The 16,387-nt window shown below is 41.1% G+C and overlaps 1 long non-coding RNA gene across 2 annotated transcripts in view; it reads left to right on the forward strand.

Annotated features, from left to right (window-relative positions):
- LOC102137358 (uncharacterized) overlaps positions 1-11,961 on the forward strand; it is a 76,090-nt gene extending 64,129 nt beyond the window's left edge. For both annotated transcript variants that reach the window (XR_012428941.1, XR_001487565.4), the window contains 2 exons: positions 5,675-5,748; positions 11,509-11,961. This is a non-coding gene — a long non-coding RNA (uncharacterized lncRNA). The remainder of the gene's footprint in view (positions 1-5,674; positions 5,749-11,508) is intronic.
- The last annotated feature ends 4,426 nt before the right edge of the window (positions 11,962-16,387 follow it).

Genomic DNA, 16,387 nt, shown 5'->3' on the forward strand with positions numbered 1-16,387 from the left:
TTAAACGAACAAATTTGATATGATGCAAAATTTCGTGAGCTTTAATTTTTGTCTTCTAGTGACCGACAAAGAGAAAACTAACTAGCAGGTTTGTCATCGCGCATTGCTATTGCGTTCTTACAAAACTTGATTTAAAGGCAAACAAAGCCTTGAAAATATGTTTACTTAAAAATCATCCATGGCCATTTTTCCTACGAGATTCAACCACAATCTTGATCAAAATGTCAAGATTTTTGTTCCTTTCCTTTTATTTTTAAAAACTTAATTATGTCCCGTATTTGACTGAAATCAGTAAAAGGTTTACAGTAGATAGTTGTTATGAAACACAGCCATGAAAATGAATGCCGAGCAGCCATTTTGGCCCCAAAATTCTGTTATATCAGAAAAGTACCTTAAGCCAGTGAAACTGCACATGAATCTCTTTCCTTCACTCACTGATTCTTACAGCAGAAAGGAATTGTCTGTCCACAAATAGTTCCTCTGTCAGCTTCAAATGAGATTCTGTGTTGGCCAGTAGCATTATCTATCACCTAGGAACCTCAGCGTTCAGATCTAAAAAAAATAATAATAATAATTAATTAAGGGTCTTGATATAATAAGCTAATGCTTCATGTTTCTTGCCTGCTAGAAATTCTTTGGGACTTAAGTATTTTATAGGTAATGTTTTAATAAATAGGCCAAAACATAGCAAGAAGACCAGGAGGCTCAGGATATTATTAAAAATGAAAATGTAAGTAAGGAAACATCATGATTGAGTAGTTGTTAATCCTGCATGTTTACTAATGATCATTTGCGACTCTCTCTAAATCTATCTCAACTTAAATAGATGCAATTTTCATCCATCACACTAACTACTATGCTACTTTTGAACTCCAGACACTGTCAAAGGATCTGTTTTAACAATGGGGGTCTTGCCAGTGGAAATCCCAATGGGATGAAACCTGTCCTTTAGAAGTAACCAGATAGAAATGAGAATTGGGGAAAAGAGGCAAGATTGCATGATGGCCTGGCCACGTGTTTCTGGATGACAGTGTATCCTGGAACTAGTCATTTCAGAATGTGAAAGGAATTCCACTAAACTCTAAGCTAGAAGACAGCCGCCAATGTTCTCACCAAGAAGCTCAGCGGTCGGGCTCGTTGTGTTGTAGGCCCAAAAATGACTGATCCCTCTGAAAGGGCTTCCGAAATCTCACCTCCTTTGTCTAATTGGCTGCATCAGTAAATTGCTGATGAGTTTTAGAGGTTACAGAACAGGAATAGGCTGCAGTTTTACAGAAAGGCAGGTGTGAGGCGATTAAACATTCACTGTCTTCCAGCACTTTTAATCCCTCTGACCCATTACCTGGAATATAACTTGTAGCAAGTGACAGAAAATGAGGTGCCTACTGAGCCTGTGTGTGTGTTTTAAATACATATGTGTAACATATACTACAATTGTTCATGAAGAGTTGTTTATTTCTGTTTTCTTTTTCTCCTTTTTGTTTCGATTTATTTAATTTTTTTGTGATAACTATACCTAACATCCTAGAAAAGGCTTCTTTCAATAACTTCTTAAGAAAGATTAGTAAGAATTCAAACTTGGATGGAAATTTGTACCAGATAAGGTATTTTCAATCCTAATCATTCGATGAGTTTTTAAATAAAAAATTAATGTGTTGATTTCATGAATTAATTGCTGAAAAAGATCTAGTTTTACTTTCTTTCTTTGCTAGAGTGCAGTGGCATGATCTCGGTTCACTGCAACTTCCACCTCCTAGATCAAACAATTTTCCCACTTCAGCCTACTTGGAGCTGGGATTACAGATGTCTGCCACCAGACCTGGCTAATTTTGTATTTTTAGTAGAGACGAGGTTTCACCACGTTGGCCAGGCTGGTCTTGAACTGCTGGCCTCAAGTTATCTGCCCACCTCGGCCTCCCAAATTACTGGGATTATGGGCATGAGCCACCACGCCCAACCTGGTTTTACTTTCTACTTCTCTTTACCTTTAATGTATCTATGAAAGTATACAGACTTTGTCAAAACACTCATTATAGAAATCCAATTTAATAAGTATTCGTTGGCCATCTAATATACATTTAGATTGTTTAGGAAGTAAGAGTTATCATATGAAGAACAGGAGGAGTTTAACACATGGTCTCTGCTCTTGAGGCATCTATACAGGATTAAGATGATTCTCATGGAAAAGGTAATTAGAAATAAGTACAAAACAGTATATTATCAATTCCCAAAATGAATAAAATAGATGTTAAATGCTCTGAGAAGTTAGGGAGGTGTGCAGACTAGATGATTCTGGCAAATTTTTTAGGGGAAGAGGGACTCGAAGGATGGTTTTTGGATGGAAAGCATGAGATAAACAAGAATAAGAATTCCTGTAAGTTCAATAACTTGAAAATTGGAAGCCCCAGCAATTTCTTTTTTGTCAGCAAAGGGAGCAGGTGTTCTTTCAAAGACAAGCTTGAGAACAAATTAGGCACTACAGCTTTTTCTTCATGGAAAAAAAAGCAGTTGGTTCATTTCTCTCAAATCTTGGTAAAATTTTAGGGTAGCGAAATGTATGATTTGGAGACCTATGTGTTTCCTACAGAACACCTCCTGAAAGACTAGAAAAGAGAAGCTCATTGAAACCCAGTGGTGGGGTAGGATTCCCTGGAAGATGTCTTATTTACCCCTTATCCCCAAACTGGAAGCCAAAATAAGAACGAGTGGGCTCACTGAAATAAATGGGACCCAGCTAAAAACAAACTGGTGGAAACAGATGGGAACTGCACAGGAAGAACTGGGGTCTCTGTAACTAATGCACCTTTCCCACTTTCCCTCTCAATGAGATCATGTTATTCATCTAAAACCAAGGCCAACAAGAGAGAAAAGACTGTCAATAAGAATATTGTGAACCTTTCTGTTTTTAAAAAGAAACCAAAGAACTAGCTGGATTGAAGGAGCAAGCCTGAAAGCTGTGGGAAAGAGTACAACACATTTTATGAGGACATTTCCTTTACAAATTAAATGACCATCTGCAAATACAGGGTTTGAGGATGAGAGCTTCCGTTCTGCGATGGAGGGACACCCCAGCTTTGGGCTTCCTGACAGTTCCTCCTTTCTTGAGTTCCTGTTTGGCTTGCTCTTGAAAAGGGCAGCAGGAGGACTGTGTCATCAATCATTGGGCCAGAAGGCATAGATTGTGGATTTTCTAAACATGGATCTGAATGGAACCAATATATTGGATTTTGGAGTTAGGTTTGTTTACTTGCTCTTGGTGTGTATATCGAATCTGGTATCCAGAGGACAATAATAAGAGGAATCAAATATTTCTGAAGGAAATGGCAAACTAGAATTGGAATTGTCAAACCAATGCTCTCACTAAACTTTGGATCAAAATAACCTATAACAAATTCAATTAGGATTTGGAATTCCCTACCCAGTGAGAGAAGAATGCTCATTCTGTTGTTCGATTCAGAGGCTGAACAACTGTATAATAACTTCAACAAATTATTTTCAGTCAAAAATAAGGATTGCAATTTAAATATTGCTTATCCAACTTCATGTATACCTAGAAAATCTTGAGTTATAGCTAATCAGCACCCCAGAAATGACTTTAAGATGAATTTAAGATGAGTTTAGAAACTAGCAACTTAATGGGAGATTTGGAGTCTGTGTTTTATTTCTAACTTTAAAATAAAGCCCAGGAATCAACATTAAAAAAAATACAATCCCAATAAAACTTTGAAAACCATATTTTGTGCTAAGGTCTATAATTATATTTTCCATTTCTTGAGTGCCAGGTACTGTTGAGCGAACTGGACTTGAGCATTATATCATTTCTTACTCACAGAAGTACTTTGAGGGAGCAGCTGTTATTATCCTCATCTTAAAGATGAAAATGCTGGAATGCTGGTAAAGTGAAGTGACCAGGTCTTAGTAAATAACCACAGGGAAGAAGGACAACCTGGGTTTCTCCAACTCTGGATCTGATGATCACTGCAATATCTGCCAGCTTCTTGCTTCTGGCTTAGGGTTGAAAAAATAATCATTCGAAGGTCAAGCAGCAAGGAAGACTGATTAAAATTCGAGAGGATACGCAGAGAAATAAACATAAGTTGTGGTAAAATAAAACAAAGCAAACACAACAACAACAAACAACAAAAAAACCCTCAAAAACGTAACTCTCCAGGAAAGTTTAACTTTTCTCCAAATGCTAGTAAAATACTGATACCACCTGTGATGTGGTTGTATAAACAGACCATTGGAAGGGTCCATTTTTATCAACCCCATTGCAGAATTTGTCTGAATGAAAATGTGTCCATAATCAATGATAATGATTCCTCTGTGGTTTGGGAATGACCTGTTCTAGGAAAATGAATTTTCTAGATGGTTCTTATCAGTCCATCTAAAGACCAAACCTAATCACTTCTGATAGAAATATTTCTAAAATGTACTTCATATTATTCATGCCTTCTAAAAGAGATTATACTGAGTGTTTACTTTGTCTGATGATTTGTCGTCCGCTTTTGTCCTGACTGTAATATTACTGACAGCCACTCAGAGGCAACTGGGGACGGCAGCCCGTGACTTACACACTCAATGGCCCTGTATTGCTATGGTTTTACTTCTTATGTTTGCTTTTTGTTAATTTTCTTCTGTTTTTCTTTCTTCCTTGCCCCAATCTCTCAACTCCCTGTTGCTCTCCTGCCTTTTCCACTTGCCTTCCTTTTCTCCCTGCTTCCATTCTTTACTTATCCAAAATGTATGTATTGAGAGCTACCATGACCAGCAAGGAGCTAAGCAGTGGGAATGCATCAGGGAACAAGATACAGTCCGTGTCTTTGAACAGTTTGCTGTCTGTTACTATTATTATTATTTTTCTGGGACAGAGTCTTGCTCTGTTGCCCAGGCTGGCATGCACTGGCATGATCTTGGCTCACTGCCACCTCTGCCTCCCAGGTTCAAGCAATTCTCGTGCCTCAGCCTCCCAAGTAGCTGGGGATTGCAGGTGCCCACCACCACCCCAGTTAATTTTTGTATTTTTATTAGCAATGGGGTTTTACCATGTTGGCCAGGCTAATCTCGAACTCCTGGCCTTGTGACCCATCCGCTTCAGCCTCTCAAAGTGCTGGGATTATAGACATGAGCCACCGCGCCTGGCCAGTCACAGTGTCCCTCAATGGGCTCGAAGCAGCTTGCTGTCTTGAACTCTCAGGCATCACTGGTTCTGGTTCCCTGTGTGCCTCTAGAGTGAACCTCTGCACGTTCTGATTGGCTGATTTCACCATGCTCCACAAACTTCCACCTAAAATGAGAATAAATAGCCTCTGTGTCCAGGCTTGAGAGACCTGTGGGGATTTTATGAGAATCAGTGATTTTAAAAGATTTTTAGCATCTGTCACAACTTACTATTGAAACAGCGTTATGTGGTGAAAAGAACTTAGACATTTACTCTGCCGTTTACAGGCTCCGTGACCTCAGCCAAGTCACTCCACTTTTTCAAGCCTTGATATTATCATCTGCACACCGAGAATGCGGTGAGGGTTCAATGCTGAAATATGCTTCAATTTCAAACCCGATGCTGGGCATAATATTAATAGTATTTACAATTTTTACCGTTTTTGAGGAGAAGGACTTTTTATTGTCTTTTTGTAAAATGAGATTTTTAAAGAACTTTTTGTTCTATTTTTAGTTTTTGACTGATGACACAAGCAACGTATGTCTCATTGTGGAAAATTTGGAAGTCATAGACTGAAGAAAAGCACGGTAAAATATTTTCTTTTGACATTTTTCTATACATATCTATATTTTCCCACATAAATGAAATAAACTATCTAGTCAACTGCATTTCCTAAATTTTCTATAAACTAACTTTCAATACATGTGTGGCCAAATAAATAAATCTTTTCCATTGTCAATGGTGTGTTGATAAACATTCTCAAAAAAGCCCTGATTTCCAACATTTACCAATCAATGTGGTATAAATACTTCTTTCATGACTGACGTCAGCTTGTATTTTTAGTAGAGATGGAGATTCACCATGTTGGCCAGGCTGGTCTCTAACTCCTGACCTCAAGTAGTCCACTCACCTTGGTCTCCCAAAGATCTGGGATTACAGGCATGAGCCACCACACCCAGCTTGGGGCCACTTGTTTTTCAGTTTCAGTTCCATAAACAGGTATTAAAATTTCTGAGTAATTATGAAAATTAATATAAGTATAATATTACTGACTGTGAGTACTCTCTATATTCTCTATACATGAGTACTCTCTATATATGAGATGAGGTCTTAGCTTCATGTTTTTTTCTATTAGCTAATATTATTCTAGTACTATGTGTGGAAAATTTTTTCCTTTCTTTTGCTTTTGATATGGTTGCTGCTTTTACTATATATTGCATGCAAGTATTTATTAAAATCTGTTTTTAGAATATTCTCCTTTTTTGTATCTCTCTCTGTTCTCCTGCCAATCTCAGATTATCTAAATTATTTTGGCCTTATCAGCTACTAAGCTTGTTGAAGATGGTGGTTATGTGTTTTTATCAAAGCACTCCCCCGGGCCAAGAGAGGTGCCTTCTATATGGTGGATTCTCAGAAAATATGTGTTCTTGGTATGTTATTTCCTGGAAACGTTAGTCCTTCAAGGGACTTTGATGTTTTAAGCGATGTACCAAGTCCCCATTGAACCCAAATATTTAGTAACAATTCTCTAGAATTTTGGCCCTAAAAGTAATATTTGAACGTCTGTATTCATTATCTAGTGCTGTGCAACAAGCCAAAACTGAGGTTTGGAATCAGTAAGATTTCTCGATTCCTATTACTCTTTTCAGTTGCTTGGATGGTTCCTCTGCTTGTTTCAGCTGGGCTCACTCTTGAGCCTGCATGGAGCTGGAGGAACAGCTATAATTGTTGGACCTCTCTCTCCATACGATCTTTCATCCTCAAGGAGGCTAGACCTGGCTGTCTTAGGTGGTGACAGAAACATTTCAAGAAGGCAATACCCATAGTGATTGCTTGTCAAGCCTCTGCTTGCAGCATATTTGTTGATGTCTCACTGGCTAAGACACATCACATGGCCAAGCCCAGTGTTCATGTGAGAGGAGATGACACAGGGTGGTAGAATAAGGGGGATGTGATTCATTGGGGGAGGGAGGGATGTGATTCACTGGGGGAGGGAGGGATGTGATTCACTGGGGGAGGGAGGGATATGATTCACTGGGGGAGGGAGGAATGTGATTCACTGGGGGAGGGAGAGATGTGATTCACTGGGGGAGGGAGGGATGTGATTCATTGGGGGAGGGAGGGATGTGATTCACTGGGGGAGGGAGGGGTAAGATTCATTGGGGGAGGGAGGGATGTGATTCATTGGGGGAGGGAAAGATGTGATTCATTGGCGGAGGGAGGGATGTGATTCATTGGGGAAGGGAGGGATGTGATTCATTGGGGGAGGGAGGGATGTGATTCATTGAGGGAGGGAGGGATGTGATTCATTGGGGGAGGGAGGGATATGATTCATTGGGGGAGGGAGGGATGTGATTCATTGAGGGAGGGAGGGATGTGATTCATTGGGGGAGGGAGGGATATGATTCATTGGGGGAGGGAGGGATGTGATTCATTGGGGGGGAGACATTAGTGTATTTGTCTATAGCAATATTTCTTTCTCTTTTTTTGATCCAATCTGGTCACACGGTTGGCCTCCATGTAAATGGAGTAATAAATAATGGCTTATCCAGAGCATCTAATGATAGAAACAAAAGTGTATTTTTAGGCAGATCATCACTTCTTATATTCTTGGCACACATGATTTTATGTACATGTGTTATTTATTCACCAGTCCAGGAGAACTAGAGACTCCTTGCAATGAAAAGCAGATTCACGATTAAGTATTAGAAATGCTCAAAAGCCTTGAAGGCTAACGTTAACTTTTTTGTTTTAATTGAACATTCAATTTAACCTTGAGCTTCCTAGGAATCAAGGCAAAAAGGGAGAAACATGATAGGTGTGTGCTCTTTACTACTTACTTTAGTAAGTAAGTAAGTAGAGGGCTTTGTATTCCACAAAGCCTCACTGAGAGTACAGAAACATTTTTCATACATCCTGTAATAAAAACCAAAGGCATGGCATCAAAATGAGACTCAGTGGAGATGTTTTTGACACCAGGTAAACTATGGGATGAAGGAATGCAGATTTCTGGTCATTAATGCTACAGATAGAGAACTTTGAACTTCGAATACTGAAGATTATCAATGCAACCTTAGACCACAGGGACTAACCTTTGAATACCTAAAATTATCAGTGCAACACCAGACCACATGAACATCATCAGAGATACTTGGGGCCACTTGTTTTGGTTTTATTTTGTTTTTTTTTTTTGAGATGGAGCCTCATTCTGTCACCCAAGCTAGAGTGCAGTGGCGTGATCTCAGCTCATTGCAACCTCCACCTCCTGGGTTTAAGCGATTCCCCTGCCTCAGCCTCCCGAGTAGCTGGGATTACAGGTGCCTGCCACCATGCCCAACTAGTTTTTGTATTTTCAGTAGAGGTGGGGTTTCACCATGTTGGCCAGGCTGGTATCTAACTCCTGACCTCAAGTGATTCACCCACCTTGGTCTCCCAAAGAGCTGGGATTACAGACATGAGCCACCACGCCCAGCTTGGGCCACTTGTTCTTCAAACACATCATCCACTCCCCACCACCGCAGAATGCCCCCTCATCAGAATGTCACTCAAAGGCACCCTCATCAGAATCCCTCCCTGACCATGCAGTCAAATTAGTGGCTCTTCCCATATCCCCCATCAATGTTCATATAAATATTCATTTACCCTGCTATATTTTCCTAATGGCTGATGTCACCATCACTCTGCAATTACAAGATCTACTGAATATTGCACTGTTGCAAACAGTGCAACATCAATGTTCCACAGTGACCTTTCTCTGATTGGAGACTTAACGTCAGTTTTGCTGGAGCTCTGATCAATCATTTTTATGAAGGTATTAGATGCAGAAAATGTAAGACAATGTGAAAGTGGGTCCAAAGTTCTTTTTCATAGAGTAGCTACTGCGTGCAGGCTGGATCTGCTGTGAGGATAAGTACAAGCAGTGAAGGTGGTCAGAGAGAGCTGTGTTTCAGTGTCACTTGGATGCCAATCTTAGCTCTGTCACTCTCTAGTTGTGTGGCTTTTGGTGACTTCTGGCCTCAATTTTCTCAGAGGCTAAATGGGGATAACGATCATGCCCATTTAGAAGATGGTTTTGAAGATTCAGTAACTTAACACGTAGAAGGCGCACACATTGCAAATTTTTTCTTTCTTGCTGTAATTCTGAAAGAGGCAGGAGTTGACAAAAAGGAGATCAAGCTGTTTTTTTTCTGAAGGCAATTTATTGGACTACCACAGGGATGTTTATTTTCTTAACTAGAGGTCATGAGACATGAAGACCACTAATGAGTGAAATTGGTGGCTGGGGGAGTCAAGGGCTTTCCTCACTTCTTCCAAGTTCTTCTTAGACTGAAAAAAAAAAAAAAAAGGAAAATAAACAAAAAACAAAAATATGGTTCCCTGTAAATTTTATGACTGCCGTGTCAAAAGTCTTCTATCCAAATCGCAGTAAATATTCTAATGAAGTCTGGAAAGAAAGCCATTTGTAATGGCTCGGGGCAGAGTATTAAGATAGCCTGTTTCTAGTTAGCCGGTCATTAGAGAGATCTAACATGCATGGGAAATGGTTTCCTGTTCTAAGTGCTTTAAAACCAAGTTTTAGGAAACCCCGTTTCCTGCCGGCTCATTTGGAGACAACAGTGTGCCAACTGGTCAGATTTTTCAGAAGGCCAAGTGGTCACCTTCTCAGCTGCAATTTAGTTTCACTGCAGCAGGCTCTACCAGGGAGAGTGGGCTTTGCATCTCAGGGGTCCTGGCAGCAAGTAGATAGCTCCACAGAGCGAGGACATCTGGACGGGGCAGCACTGAAGGCTGTCCTTTGCCTCTGTTGTAAATGCATTGGGATTGAGTGATTCATGGGATGAATCAAAACTACAGGAGAATCTTCCAGCCATCAGCCTAGATACATCTATCTAGAAACGGACTGAGGGGGCTGGTGAGAAAATGGTGGATAAACTCCCTGGTTTGGGAGGGACGGGGTAGCTGATGAGAGAGGAAATTCTTTTGGCTACCTGACGTGCTGTGCATTAAAATGGGATTTTCCAAAACAAGGAAGTCCCAGAGACTTCAATTAGGATGTAGATGAAAGTATTTGCTAATCAAATCCATTTGTTTTCTTTGGTGTGTGAGGTGAGGACCAATACTGTACTTGGAAGCAGGAAATTGATGGATCCAGGAAGGCCGCACATTTCCTCACCTTCAGAAGACACCCCCTCTAACAGCTGCCCAAATCAAAGAGGAAAATCCTTAGCCCCAAATTTTTCATTGCAGCCTCACCCAGTAAAGGGCCCACCTCCAGGCATCCTACTACTCTCTGAGAGGGCACAGCCAATCATAAGCACTTTACACACTTTCAAAACTAAGTGTGAGGGCAATGCAATGAGAAAGTAGTTTTATTATTCTACGTGGTAAATTACATTTGAGGCCCCAATTCTTCACTGCTCACTTCATCCACATTCTTGCCATAGCCTCATTTTGGGCAGAACTTCCTTTCGTATCTCTTGACTTGACTTTAGCTTTTGGCCAGCAACACATAATTAAAAGTACACGGTGCCAGTTCTGAGCCCTGGCCTTCAAAGGCCACATGTCTTCCTGCCTCTTTGCAGCTCTGCTCTCACCTTGAGAAGGACCAACTAGTCTGCTGGCTGCAGGAGGATGATGAGAGACACCTACAGCAGACTCACCACTACTAACCCACACACTGCAGTGAGAAGCAAAGCCTCCACTGCCAGCCCTCAGATGCATGAGAATAAATAACTGCTGTTTTAAGGCTCTGAGTTTTGGGGCAGTTTGTTATAGTACAATAGCTAACTGATGCATCCTCGTTTTACAAATACAGACTCAGAGATCTTAGTAACGGTTTTCCCAAAGCACAGAACTGTTAGCTGACTGAATCAAGATTCAAACCTAAGCTGAGTGCCTGTAATCCTAGCACTATGGGAGGCCAAGGCAGAAGGATCACTTGAGGCCAGGAGTTCAAGACCAGCCTGTGCAACATAGTGAGATCCCCATCCTACAAAAATTTTTTTTTTAATTATCTAGATATGGTGTCTTATGCCTGTGGTTCTAGCTACTCAGGAAGGAGGGTGAGGTGACAGAATTGCTTGAACCCAGGAGTTGAAGGCTGCAGTGACCTATAATCATGCCACTCCAGCCTGGGCAACAGAATAAAATCTCATCTTTTTTTTTTTGAGACGGAGTCTCGCTCTGTCGCCCAGGCTGGAGTGCAGTGGCGCCACCTCGGCTCACTGCAAGTTCTGCCTCCCGGGTTCACGCCATTCTCCTGCCTCAGCCCCCTGAGTAGCTGGGACTACAGGCGCCCACCACCACACCCAGCTAATTTTTTTTTTTTTTTTTTTTTGTATTTTTAGTAGAGGCGGAGTTTCACCGTATTAGCCAGGATAGTCTCTGTCAGGCCTCTGAGCCCAAGCCAAGCCATCGCATCCCCTGTGACTTGCACGGATAGGCCCAGATGGCCTGAAGTAACTGAAGAATCACAAAAGAAGTGCAAATGCCCTGCCTCGCCTTAACTGATGACTTTCTACCACAAAAGAAGTGAAAATGGCCGGTCCTTGCCTTAAGCGATGATATTATCTTGTGAAATTCCTTTTCCTGGCTCATCCTGGCTCAAAAAACTCCCCCACTGAGCACCTTGTAACCCCCACTCCTGCCCTCCAGAGAACAACCCCCATTTGACTGTAATTTTCCTTTACCTACCCAAATCTTATAAAACAGCCCCTCCCTTATCTCCCTTTGCTGACTCCTTTTTCGGACTCAGCCCATCTGCACCCAGGTGAAATAAACAGCCATGTTGCTCACACAAAGCCTGTTTGGTGGTCTCTTCACACAGATGCGCATGACAGTCTCCATCTCCTGACCTCGTGATTCACCCACCTCGGCCTCCCAGTGTGCTAGGATTATAGGCGTGAGCCACTGCGCCTGGCCTCTTTTTATTTTTTTTCATTAAAACCTAGAGACATTCTTAACCATTACGTTAAACTGCCCTTCCAAGTGTTACTGATGAGTTAGAAATTCCCTGGAAGTTTTAAAAATTTTGACTTTTCTTTCTCTCTTTCTCTCTCTCTCTCTTTCTTTTCTTTTCTTTCTTTCTTTTTGGAACAGGCAGGATGAAGAAGAAAGCCCTAGAGACCTCATCTCATCCTCTGTCTTTTGACCTAACTACAGAGCTTGTCACCACTCCACATATAATCTTATTTCTGCCAGGCCTTGGCCTTATTTCCTACCGTTCTTTTCCAGCTACGTTGATTTCTAGCAATAGATATTTGCATTTTAACAAGGGAAACACAATAGAATTTCAGATAAGTTGCTAGGCAGTTGGGATGAAATGTTTGGTCTGCCTAGCACACCTCAAATCTCAATCCACAGATACTGTTAGGCAGGTCTTGGTGGAATGATAAAGATAGCATCACAGATAGACAAAGCTTGGGCTGAGAGGTCAGGACACCTACACGCCAGGCCCATTTGTGCCACTAACTCCTGTGTGAACTCAAAAGGCTCCCTGTCTGATACAGTCTGGCTCTGTGTCCCTACCCAAATCTCCTGTAATCTTCAATGTAGGAAGAGGGGCTTTGTGGGAGGTGATTAGATCATGGGGGCGGACTTCCCCCTTGCTGTTCTCATGAGAGTGAGTGAGTTCTCACGAGATTTGGTTAACAGTGTGTAGCACCTCCCCATTCACTTGCTGTCTCCTGCTCAGCCATGTAGGATGTGCCTTCTTCCTCCTCCCCTCCATGATACTTGTAAGTTTCCTGAGGCTGCCCCAGCCATGCTTCCTCTGCAGCTTGCAGAACTGTGAGTCAATTAAACCTCCTTTTTTCATAAATTACCCAGTCTCAGGTAGTTCCTTATAGTAGTGTGACCATGGACTAATATACTGTCTCTCTGTGGACCTTAATTTCCCCAGTAGTCACAGGAGGGGTTATGAAGAAGTCATAATCTTTTTGATTTCTTTCAACTTTATCGTGCTCTCACTCTCTGCCACCAACCACAAGGGCCCAGAAGATCCAGGCAGTCCCACAAATACTGAGCTGGAGTCGAGTTTCCCACCATTTAGATTATCAGACCTGAACCTGTTATTTTAATGATGTGCTCTGAACAACCCAAGATTTCATGTCACTGGGTATAGCATAGATATAATTTGGAAAAGAAGAGGTTTCTAAGAAGTACAATAACATTCTCCATTATTTATTTTTTAAATCTTATTTAAATAAAGATTGTGCATTTAAAGTTGTATTTGATTGAACAACGGTCCTTTTTTTTAAATTTTCCCTGACAAAAGCTATGAATTATTAATTTCTGTCATTGTATTCACTGAACAAATGTAATTGCAAGTAAATGTCTAAAGTTAATGAAAAAATTAAGAAAAAAGGATTTCTTTATAAGAATTAATAAAACATTTCCACAAACCTCTTTGAAATCATGATTATGAAGGCTTGCAACACTTCTTTGAAGCTGCATACCCAGAGCAAAGAGGCTTGAGCTCTGCTCTTTCTGTGGCGTGAAGGATGAAAACATTCTATTACGATTGTGCCAGCTGTGGAAATCAACACACACAAGGATCCTAACCTTAACCCTCCCATTATGCCAGTTCTGTTGTAACTGTTTTTCATTCTTTCAAAGTCACCTTTCATTTATGGGAGGTCACAAGAGCTCTCCCTTCTTGTACTTTGGCTACTGTTGTAACCGTTTAATATTGTTATATTCACATACCACAGCAAAAAGTGATGCTTTCATTTCCAAAAGAGAGAAATGAAAGAAAAGAAGTGAAAGAAAGATGAGAAATTAAAAACAAAAGTGTATGGAAACATACAGGGATTGGATCTCTGAATTAAGCTGGCATTTAGCCTCAAAGCAGAGAACTGAAATAATTTAATGTCTCACCCCTCAAACATCCTATAAGTCCTTACCAACACCTGGATAAAACCAGAACTAATCTTCCAACACCATCTAGTTCCCAACTCAGTTGAGGAGCTCACCTTTCCTTCCTCACTCTGTTCCCCACTTCATCTACTCCTATCCTGTTAGTACAGTAGTAAAAACTGCAAATCCAATACAGGGATACCTGGGTTCTGATTCAAGCTCTGTCCCATTCGTTTTGGGTCCTGGGGCACAGGCAAGTCCCTGCTCCCACTCAGAGACTCATGTAAAAGTAGAGACAACAATACTTGCCTTGCCTCCCTCATAGGATAGGTGTGAGTGCTGAGGAAAATTAAACCCATTGTCAATGAGATATAAATGTAAAAAGAAAAAGATGTTTTATTATTTCAATTATTTTAGTCTCTGAGGCAATCCCAGAAGCCACTCAGCAGTGCAGCACGGTAGTTTTCATATCAAAATGGAAGCTGGAAGCCAGTTGAGCTTCCTGGGATCAGAGCTATGCCACATTTTCCAGCATCTTCTGCAGGTAAAGTGGAACCATGTGTAGAGTACTCCAAGTCTTTATAGACTACAAAGTCACCAGTTGTACCAACACTGGGTATTTGAATCACCATGTAGAAGTGCACCTTCTGAACATCCAGTAGGTCTATGATATAAGCAACAGATAGACCCTTACTGTGTTAAGCCACTGAAATTTGGGGCTGTTGGTTACACAAGCTAGTGTAATTTATTCTTGCTAATTCACCAGAGTAGGCCTATAAGAAACTTGAGTGCAAATCTACAGTCAATGTATGTCAAAACTAAGCGAGTCATTTTTTTTCTGGGGCTATTTCAAAACCATTTTTCTGGGGTAATTGGCTCTCAACTTGTACAATATAAAGAGAGGTTTATGTTGGGAAGACTCTATCCTTGTGGAGTCACTGCTGTCATAGGCAGATTTAACAAGAATCTCTTGATAGGAAACTACCAGGGTGCCACATCCTTAGTCACCTCCTGTAGCCAACACAACCATATTGCAACCAAGAGATGCTTGGTGGGGGCGAGAGCCTGCGTGCGGTTTATGATTCTGAGGTTTGCGATGCAGGATCTTTTCTTTTCTCTCTAGTATTGCCAAAGAAACATCAATGACCAAATAGGGGCAAAAGAGAATCATATTTTGAGTGCTCTCTTGTTCTCTCTCTCTCTCTCTCCCCGCCCCCCGCCTCCCCAACCCCAGGCATCCGCCTCCCAGATCTAAAGACTTTTGGAACATAAAAAAGAGATTAAGTGAAAAGGCATATTCCTATAATTTACCCAAATGTGTGCATTTCAATCTATGGATAACAGCGGCTCCAAATTACCCCCAGACCAACACACTATCCTTATTTAAGGGATCCTCTTAACTCTTACCCTGAAGTCTCCATAAATCTGCCTGATATATAGATGTCAGGCATTTTCTGGCAGTTGAAACATGAAACATGACATCAGCTGGGGATTAAGTTACAACTCATAAAGACCATGTTTATTTGCTGGTTCTGTTTAAAAATTTTTCCACTATCATTTTACTCAAATGGCCTCCTATTTTATGAGAAATAAAGTTAGAACTAATGAAGGAAGGTCTTTCTGAGCTCAGCTGGACATACAGGCTGTGGCCGTCTTTGTTGTAACCAAATATTTAAATTATTTAGAGCCAATTGTTACCTAATGTGTTGATGAAATGGCACCACAAGCTAATATAGAGACTTCAAACACAAAAATGGGAGGAGGAATCTGAGAACTAAAGAGGGAGAGATGTTAAAAATTAGAAGAAGGCCAAGTTCAAGGAAGCAGCCTGGCCGAGGACCTGTGACACTCACCCTGTCAGCCGCCCTTGAATCTCAAAGGGAGCTCTGAGCCATTTGAAGGAGCACTCCAGGCGCGTGGACAGAGAGAGGGCCCCCTACTGCATCCCTCTGTCCGTTGCCCAGTGGGGGATATTAGAGTCACTGACCAGGGGCTCTATTTTCAAATAGCAGCAGTTGATATGAGAATAAATGCCTCTTGTTTAAGCGTTCTGGGAGACAAGAACAGCTATGATAGAAACGAAGTTTCTGTAATTAGAAAATCTGGAATTTATACCTTGCGACCAACCCTCTCTCAACAGCCACCCCTCCAAACCAACAAACGAATTCACAATATGAATTGAATATTCAGAGTATGAACACGAGGGAACTTTGTGTCTCAAGTGTTGAACTCAAAGTGGACGCTCAGTAAAATTTGTTGAATTAAATTCTACTCATCCAACGAATCTGGTCATGTATACAATGAGGTACATGCCTGAATCATTTTATTTTAGTAGTGTTGGGAAGCCCCTAGCCTCATTCCCTGCAAATT

This window comes from Macaca fascicularis, chromosome 20 (assembly GCF_037993035.2).
Source record: "Macaca fascicularis isolate 582-1 chromosome 20, T2T-MFA8v1.1".
Classification (NCBI taxonomy): Eukaryota; Metazoa; Chordata; class Mammalia; order Primates; family Cercopithecidae; genus Macaca; species Macaca fascicularis.